A 10204-nucleotide genomic window follows, 5' to 3' on the forward strand; every position below is an offset into this window, starting at 1 on the left:
ATCTACACCTCTACAATTAGCAGTGCCGGTGCTATAAAAATGGCAAAAACTATGTACAGACCCAGAAACAAAATTTGGGCCACCTGAATTTTCCAAGTTCCAGTTATAACATACTTACTAAGCATGCTGTCTATTTCCATATGTTTACCAGAACAAGTCATGTAGTATTAACATTATCGCGCAGTATGTTGTAACAGGAACTTTGAAAATTCAGGTGCCACACATTTTGTTTCTGGGTCTCTACAATAAGAACTCGGACACAGAAAAAACAAAGAAATTCAAACTCTCTGCAAACAGAAACGCTTAGCTAGGAAAAAATTGCAAAAAACTCGAAATGAAATTGACAAAATATATATTGCAATCTAAAAAACAAACTGCACAAAAGAGCTTTTTAACAAAAAAATAGACAAATTTGAAGCTGATGTCAAGGATGCTACTTCTTCAAATACTATCTAGAAAATAACAAAAGGACTCACTTCATCTAACAACAACAATAAACAGCAACCCGTACATACTACAAAGGCAATCCGCATGACAAAGCTGAAGCAATTGCTGAATATCCTATATCACTTTAGCAAACCTTCTCCTGGCTCGACCTACATGACCTCAAATCAAGAAATAATTGATAAAAATATTCAAAGAGATTTCAGTCAAAGCGAGTTGCAGAGGAAGTCAGTTCACTTTGTGCAATTCAGAGGATAGTAACGATTAGCTGAGGCGTTGACCTGTGTTGAACCGGTGAATAAGTGTGTGTAATACTGAAATGGAGGACAGTACAGTGAAACAAGACCTGATGGGAAATGAAGGAGAGCATGGCAGAGCTAAGGAGGAAGATGGAAGAAATTCAACTGGAAAACAAAATTCTAAAAAGCAAATGGGATCTCTTTGAGGAGAAGAAGAGCAGAAAAAACTTGTTATTTTTCGGAATAGAAGAAAAAGATAGAGAACATAGTATTGATACATACGAGAAGATATTATGAGTGTGTAAGGAGTGTTTTGGTATGGATGTGAGCGATGGACATACAGGAAGCATTTAGAATAGGAAAGAAGCAAATACAAAATTCAGAACAAGTTAGGCCAATATTAGTAAAATTTAAAGCGTCGTTACGAAGAAGAGGATTATAAATACAGGATGCTAGGGAAAACAACTATGAAGATAGATAATGATTGGAGCTATGAATGAGAAGTAGACGAGTTTTAATTCCTTTTCTTAAAGCAGCACGAAACTTATCAAGGACAAAATTTGCTTTTTAGTGTTGAACAATATCTAGTAACATTAAAGGACCCGATTGTAGGTTCAGAAAAAAGGGAAAGGAACAGAAAAATTTTGAAAGAAAAAATCAAGAATCTCGTATCTAAAGGCGAGGTTAGTGACATGAGTATGGTGAGTGTACACAAGAGCAGTGGGACAAGTGTAAAAGTGTTAAACTCAGCGAAAATTTCCGGAAAGTAAGCAGTGACGTTAACTTAAGAAGAAATAGGAGTGACGCCAACTGGTATTCAGCAAGCAAAGCAGAACATGACCTCAGTGCAAGCGAATGGAAATAGTGGACATCAGATGGGAGCAATTCCGAAATGGGTGAAGGAACTAAGATCTAAATCGAGGCTGACAAGAAGTAGAGTAATGCAAGTAGGTGATAGTTCAAGAAGCAGTAATGAAGGAAGAGGGGAAAACAAGGTGAAAAAACAGTATGACTTAAGGAATGGTGTGGAGGGGAAATAAATCGAGAGAAAAGAAAATTAAGATCTAAAATAAAGTAGCAATGGGAAAAGTTAGCAGTGAAAAGTGCAAATAGTTAGAGATGTGAAGTGAGAGAAAATGTGCCATATAGGAGGGGGATCAAGAATTAGAAGTACAGTATTTTTGGTATAATAATGGGTGAGGAGTAAGGTTAGTGGAAGAATTGATGACGGACAAGAAAAGACTAGTGGAATAATTACAATAATAAATTAAAAATAAGTAACGACCTGAATGACTTGTATGAGAGGCATTGTAAAACGGGGAGACAGCACTGTATACTAATAATGTGAAGTGCCACCTCACCAAAAGGTATATTGCTTGAAGACAAATATGTTCATTCATTCACAAGTTCAGAACACTAGACCATCTTCCACCAAGGCTACAACAGGAATGAAGTCATTTCGACAGAAGCATATGCGTTTGCAGTTTTCAATATTGCTGGCAGCATTCATATAAAAGTACAAAACAGTACAACTTAGTGATTAGTTGGTTGTCATCATCTCCATAGCCAGAGCAATGATAGTCGGCTACATCAATCATGTACTTCCCCAAGCCTCACCCCACTCTCTTGCAAGTGTATAATAATAATAATAATAATAATAATAATAATAATAATAATAATAATGTTTTATTTTTTCTGCCAGAGTTAAGGCTATCAGGCCTTCTATTCCACTCAACCAGAGGATAAAAAGGAAATACATAATAATATAATGTTAGTACAACAGAAAGTTAAAGGTACACCTAAGACAAAATCGAAACAAAAAAAATATGTATAAGCCAGAGGATTATCGAACTTTATACTTACTTAAATAGATGACAAATTAAATTCAATCAATCAATATTCCCATCATTCCTAGGTGAAACATAGGGCTCTCAGAAAGCTTCTCCATCTGACTCTATTCCTGGCCAACTCCTTGATCTCACTCCATGTCTTCCCCATCGTTTTTGCTTCTGTGCGAACAGTTCGTTTCCATGTTATCTTGGGTCTGCCAATTCCTCTGCTGCCCTGCGGATTCCAATCCAATGGCTTCCTGGCGGGTCTTCTGGAGGTCGGCGAAGTGTATGTCCCAGCCATCCCCACTTCCTATGCCGAATTTCAAGTTCAACTGGTTTTTGTTTAGTTTTTAACCATAGGTTTTCGTTGGATATTTGGACTGGCCAGAATATTTTTAATATGTTTCTCAAACATCTATTAATAAACACTTGTAGTTGATTGATAATAGTTTTAGTTATTTTCCAGGTTTCACAACCATATAAAAGCACGGATTTGACATTTATGTTAAAAATTCTCAGTTTAGTATTTATTGTATAGGCAGCACTCTTCCATATAGGCTTTAGCAGCCCAAAGGCATATCTCGCCTTTTTTATTCTTACTCTCACATCGCTATCTGTACCACCATTCTGGGAAACTATGCTGCCTAGATATGGGAATTCCTTCACATTTTCAATTACTCTGTGCTTCAGTGGCTAGTCATAATATCTTTGAAAAATATTGGAGTGCAAGAGGTCAAATGACTTTATTGTCAAACGCCTGGCATTAGAAAACAACAACAACATTTTCAATTACGCCACTGCTTAGAGTTAGAAGAGTAGGTTGATTGGTACCTATGCTATAAGTTTGATAGGAACTGTTCTTTCGTATAGTCTGCAGATGGCTGTGATTCAGAGTATCAAACGCTCTTACAAAGTCAGTAAACACCATAATATATCCCCTGGGACACCATGTATATAAACATAGCAATAATATTAACCAAGCAGTTGTAAGTAATACTGAAAGTCTTCACGAAGCTGATACAAAGGAGTATGTAAGAAATATTGTTGCGGCAATCATATACCAACCACAAAAAGGGACATTTTGGAGTCCCACTTCACCTCAAAAAATATTCGGGACAGGACATTTGGTTACCGTATCTTTGACTGAACTGAATATTGAACAGTTCTGCCATCTTTCTTACCTTTCAGACTAATGATTCTGGCCACATTGAGAGGAGTTGAAGAGGGAACTGGAATGCAGTTTTTGTCACATAATGAAATTATTACGCAGTATATTTAAAAGAAGAAAACAATTAACATTATGCATATTATATGCTTGATACAATTTCGCATTTAATTGCGAAGTTCAATATAGAATAAAATAAATACTGTACATCATACTCTTAGCATTGTAATTTAACAACTACCCCTTTTATACGCATTTTTATTACCCTCTGTCTTCCCAGCATTTTATATTAGTCTGAACTTCTTTGAATTCAGTAAACGTATACTGCAGATTCAGGTAGATCTGAAGTTCACTCTTGACATCATCAGGAAAATTCAATATGTTTCGTTTGACCAGACACTACTCATTGTGCTGAAAGTTGTCAGCATTATGTGTTGCTACCACATATTTGCAAAATGAACTTGACAAGACCATCAGCATTTTCAAGTTTGTTAAAAAGAAACTCAGCACAGATATCACCAGTGATGTTGTGCTAATGACCGCACACACATTTGAGTTTAGATACATAAGAAAGGCAAAGTATTCCCTTTCACACTTGACATACCACTGAAATCATACTTACTGTATTTTCAGGTAAGCAAGGACTTGACTAAGGAAGTTATTTGAATTTGATCTAAATTTCCACTTTTCAACACTTCTTAGTTGCCATAATACTTATTTTCTCTAGATATGAAAAGAAGTGTTGGCATTATCACATCCAAGTTCACTGAATGACAAGAAATGAAGTAAAGTAACACATTTTATTTAAAGAAGGAACATGGATCACTATACTAGGCCTCATTAGGTGAGTAGACTTAGTTGTGCCAGTAATGTTCTATGCTCTTTACTTGATGTTTTTCTCTTACCTGTAATTATATACTCATTTCCATACAAGATTACAGCTGTCTATGTGGGGTTCAGAACATCTTGAGCAATCTCATTAGGCTAGTGCTGCTCTTATTACATCTTTCACTCACCTCTTGTTAGCTTTTAGTCCAAGTGTGTGCCAAGATATTTGCAATCTTCTCTCTAGTTTATATAATTACACCAATAACTCTTAAGTTTGAGGATTGATGTGAGCTAAGTGGAGATTTTGCAGAATGTTTTTGCTGTATTCATTAACCATCCTGTTCTCTTTGCACCAATTTTCCAAATGAAAAGAGGGATGTGTAGACTGCCCCCAAGACTTTGACCGAATGCCCAATGACGAAGTTTCTTCAAGATATGTCACTGAAAAAGTGCATTTCTTATTCACCTAATAAGGACAGTACAATCCCCAAGTACAGCTGAATGACGCTGCCATGTTTCTTGCCTTCAAATGGACACAGACACCCACGATAGATGATAAAACACAACAGGAAAGACACGGGGGAGCTAGGGACGGCTCTGAGTAAAGACAAAATCATACATAAACACTTCTGGATATGAAACAATTTTATTACTAATGGCTTCGTTGTCAAATACTTGCAAACAAGCAGGCTTACAGACTTCGAGACATTAAACAGCTACACAACTTTGTTTAGTCAACTGTCCGAAGACAGGTTTGAACTTCGTAAGTGACACCAATAAGACATCACTCATGAGGAAACTAAGCCAGGAGATAATTGGGTAGGGTGGTCAGTTCCTTTCTCCTTCCCTTGCATACATTGCTGACTAATAAGGTGGGTATGAAAATAGAGCAGATATACTTGGACTTCAAAATTGAAATTTTGCTTCCTGAGGAAAAAGTGCAGGAAGAATGTTATGCTCAAAACAAAGTGATAATAAAATACGTGACATCAGGCATAAAGGGACTGGAGAGTGATGCAGCAAAACAAACTTAGCTGTTGTACCGATCCCTTATTTTCTGTGAGTCTAAAGCAGCTGTTGCTGTTGTAACAACCAATCTGTCACCTAAAAGTAAAAAAATAACATTCTTGAAAAATTATACCATTATATTTTATTTTAATATTAAATTTATTTCAACGTTACAGGAGGTAGCATCAACATTTTCACATACTATTATGGCGTTCTCGAATTATGGGATCTCCAGTTCTGTATATGCATGCATGATTTAGAAGTTCACGAAAAGTCGTAAAATAATCAATTTGTATTGAACTACACTTTGCGTATGATTTTCAGATATTCTTTGTAATTTTTAAATTTTCGAATTGTTGTTCAGTCAACTATCTGAAGACAGGTTGGAACCGCGTGAACATCATGAGGCAACTATGCCAGGAGATAATGGGGTAGGGCCGACTATGTAGGAATAGAGATTAATTACGACATATTGCACACTCTTCATATCGTCGATAACCAAGTTATCTCTGCTGGGGAAAAGGTAATGTTTATTATATGTTAAGGAAACCAAGTGAGGAATATGAGTATGGGATTTGACTATAAATTTCAAAAAGATGGAATACATGGTGATAGGGGGAACAGGAAGAGATCCAGTAATGGAAAATGATTCTATAGTTAAATGCTGAGGCTACAGGATCCGTGAAGCAATTAAGACAACATCTTCGGTACCGTGAATTTAAAACCTGGTGTGCATACCCCCAGAAGGGAAAAGGAGTTGTATTGTTTGAAGAAGTACCTGCAGCCAACTCGTGGATCATCAAGCATGACGGATTATCAAGTTCTGAATGGAGAGAAATGCTAAAAATGACTGTGATGGTGGCACCAGTACGTTCTCTCCCTGGTCGCTCTACAGGCACAACCCACTGTAGACACTGCAGTGAGTATGAAACTTTACCACATGTATTTGGGAGTTGCCCACAGGGAGAAGTACTCAGAATAAAACGTCACAACATCATACGTTCTATGATTGCAGATGCACTTCGATCCAAAAATCTAGACGTTCACGAGGAAGTTCGTTGTATTGCTGATGGTGGAAGCAATCGTAGGTTCGATATCATAGCTATAAATAGGAATAAACAGACAGCCAAAATAATTGATCCTACGATCAGATTTGAAATCTCAGCCACTCAACCATCTGAAGTGAACAAAGAGAAAAAGAAAATCTACAAGCCCATGATTCAGTACCTATCGGCGAAATACAACATAGAAAAAATCACAGTTACCGGTCTCTTCTTCGGAGCGAGAGGCACCATCCCGAAAGCCTTTGTAAAGTGGAGGGAAAAATACAAGCTGATGAGAGATCTTCAAGATGCCATCGTCACCACCGTAATGAAATTTTCTGTAGCGATATTTCATCAGCACCTTTATGGTGCACATTCAATTTAAATTATATCTGGTTCTATTTTTTTTCTTAGGTCTTAATCAATTTTGTCTGAAACCTGTTTATATAATTTTTCATTTTAAATTTTATTGTGAGCTATTCTGTGTCGTAGGGTAAACCCAAAATATTGGGCCAGACCAATAAATAATATACTCCGGAACTATCATAGCTTGTCGAGGGGGAAGTGATGACGAAACTGAACAACGAATTGGGCAAAGGAGAGTAGCAATAAGACAGCTACAGTCAATTATTTGGAACAAAAACATTACGAATGATGTTAAAAGGAAAATATACAAATCTACTGTAGAAAGTATAATGCTACATGGTGAGGAGATTTCGAAAAGAAACTAAAATAAATTACAAGCATTGGAGATGGATTTTTGGAGGTGTAGCTGTGGTGTGGTAAGAACAGAAAAAGTTAGAAATAGGATAATAAGACAGAGAATGGGATATCATTCAATATAATGAAAGCAGACGTCTGAACATGTGTGGGCACTTAAGAAGAATGTCAGAAGTGAGATGGCCTTCAAAAATATCTAATTGGAAACTATCCAAAGAAGAGAGAGGAAGACCTCGACTCTCGAGCAATGCAAGATGACGACTGGCAGAATAGAGGATGGTGGAAGATGCCATATGGTGTAGTTCTACTCGCAATACTACTACTACTAATTTGCTTTTTCAGTGATAACTTTGGATTAAGAGCACTTAGGCCCGATGCAGACTAGCGTCATAAAGACGCGCGTCCAATTATTTGGTTAACGCTGCGTCCCTGTGTCCACCCGTCCAATTGTTCTACGTCGATTTCGCTGTCAATACTATAGCCGATAGACGCACATGTGTACTGAACAACAGTCAACAATGAAGTGCCAGAACGCAGCAGCCAGCGGTGACGCCGCATTCTGGCAGAAACCGCAACTAGATAATTAACGCTGCGTCACAGCATCCTTTTAACACTAGTCTGCATCGGGCCTTACATTTATAAAAATCTTACACCTCGTCACTACTGGAAGCCATGCATGACTGTGTGTGATTATATGAATGTAAAAGATTGGTTTGAGAGTCCTGTCAACTGTTAAATTGCAGTGAGCAGTCAAGAACAAAAGATGCAACTATGAACGAAATTACCAATAAAATATGCGAAATCATTATGTTGGCAGATAAGCAACTTAACATGTCGTCTTTTTCTTTTTCTTCTAATGGTCAACACTAGCAGATAAGTCCATTTGTTGCCCAGCAGTCCAATGCAATGCATTGATGTTCCCGGACAGACAACCAATTTAGCATGGTAACACTGGATTAATTCCAGCAAGATATATTTAGGACATTTTTATCAAATTTGACACAATTTTCTTTATAATTTAGTATAATTCAATATTAAATTGTGCCCGGGTTAAATCCCAAATCTCTCTCTCATAGTGCATATGAAGAGAAGGCATTATGTCACTGTTGATAGTGATTCGTCCATTGAATGGGGACATTAAGCCTGGCAGCCCCCTTGGTGCTATTCGACAGGAGTAGACTACGTGCCGGCATCGGGTTTCCGCCATCATCATGATCTTCACCCATTCCCTACACTACACTTACACATGCGCGCGCGCACGCACACGCACACACAAAAAAAAAGCATTTTTGGATCATCAAACTTTGTGCCGCATTGATTACATAGCTGCACTACTACTCCTGCCATGACCACAACTTTCACCACCGCCACTGCCATTACGGTCAACATTTCTTCTTCTTTAAATAGTTCTACATATTCAGTGTTTAGTTACAATGGTGAGGAAGTACAAGGCGTGTTCTTAAAGTAAGTTCCGTTTTCAATTATAGCCGTCGCATTGCTGCAATCGTTATTTTGCGCATGCATGTTTTCTTCTTCAGTCCTCAGGCAAGCTGTGCATGCAGTTTCAGAGCTTCAGTCCGTGTGTGTGGTTAGTTGTGATCAGTTGAAATGTTTAAAGTGATCGAGCACCCCGCCAACTGTGAGATGCGGTCTGTTATCCGTTTCTTGAATGCGAGAAACATCAAACCAGCTGACATTCATCGTCAGCTTTGTGGGGTGTATGGTGATGATGCCATTAGTCATGGAATGGTCAGGAGATGGGTTAGGAAGTTCAACGAGGGCCGCGTCTCTGTGCATGACGAGCAGCGTACCAGTCAGCCATCTTTGATCAATGACGATTTGATGCAAGCTGTCGATATAAAAATTCATGAGGACAGGAGGTTCACAATTTCTTCGCTTTCTTTGAATTTTCCATAAATGTCGCGGAGTGTTCTCTACAAAATTGTGACAGATCGATTACGATATCGAAAATTGTGCTCACGATGGGTACCCAAGATGCTCACTGAGGAACACAAAACCAAACGAGCTTCCAGTGCATTGAGCTTTCTTTCACGTTACAGTGAGGAAGGTGATGAGTTTCTTTACCATATCATGACAGGTGACGAGACTTGGGTGTCTCACATGACACCTGAATCGAAGCAGCAGCCCTTGGAATGGAGGCACACTGCATCACCAAGGAAAAAGAAATTCAAACAAACCATGTCAACACGCAAGATCATGTGCACTGTTTTCTGTGACAGAAAAGGAGTCCTACTCATCGAATTCTTGCTTCAGGGTGAAACCATTAGTAGAGAAACCTATTGTCAGACCTTGAAGAAGCTCCGTCGTGCAATTCAGAACAAGAGACATGGGATGCTGACTGACGGAGTTGTGTTGCTTCATTACAACGCTCGGCCACACACAGCTCGTGACACCCAAAATCTCATCTCGAAATTTGGCTGGGAACAAATTGACCATCCCCCCTACAGCCCGGATTTGGCTCCGAGTGACTTTCATCTCTTCCTGCACCTCAAGAAGTTCCTCGGTGGTCAACGTTTTGATGGCGACGATGAAGTGAGAACAGCAGTGCGGGAGTCATTCGCATCGCAGGCGGGCGAATTCTACAATGAGGGGATAGAAAGACTTGTGCCACGACTCGATAAATGCCTCAATAATGGTGGAGATTATGTTGAGAAGTAATTGAAGTGTGGGGAATACAATGCAACAAAAATGGTTTGTAAATATCTTCCCGTATACTTACTACAACCTTTTGGAACTTACTTTAAGAACACGCCTCGTACCACGTCAATTAGGCCTCCTCCTCCTCCTCTTCTTCTTCTATTCAGTTACTAGGTCCATTAAATTATCCACAATGACATTATTTCTTTTACAAAGTTACAAAATTTCTATGGTTGGAGTTTCTTACCTCATCTAATTAACAACACC

Source organism: Periplaneta americana, chromosome 2 (genome assembly GCF_040183065.1).
Source record: "Periplaneta americana isolate PAMFEO1 chromosome 2, P.americana_PAMFEO1_priV1, whole genome shotgun sequence".
NCBI classification, from domain to species: Eukaryota; Metazoa; Arthropoda; class Insecta; order Blattodea; family Blattidae; genus Periplaneta; species Periplaneta americana.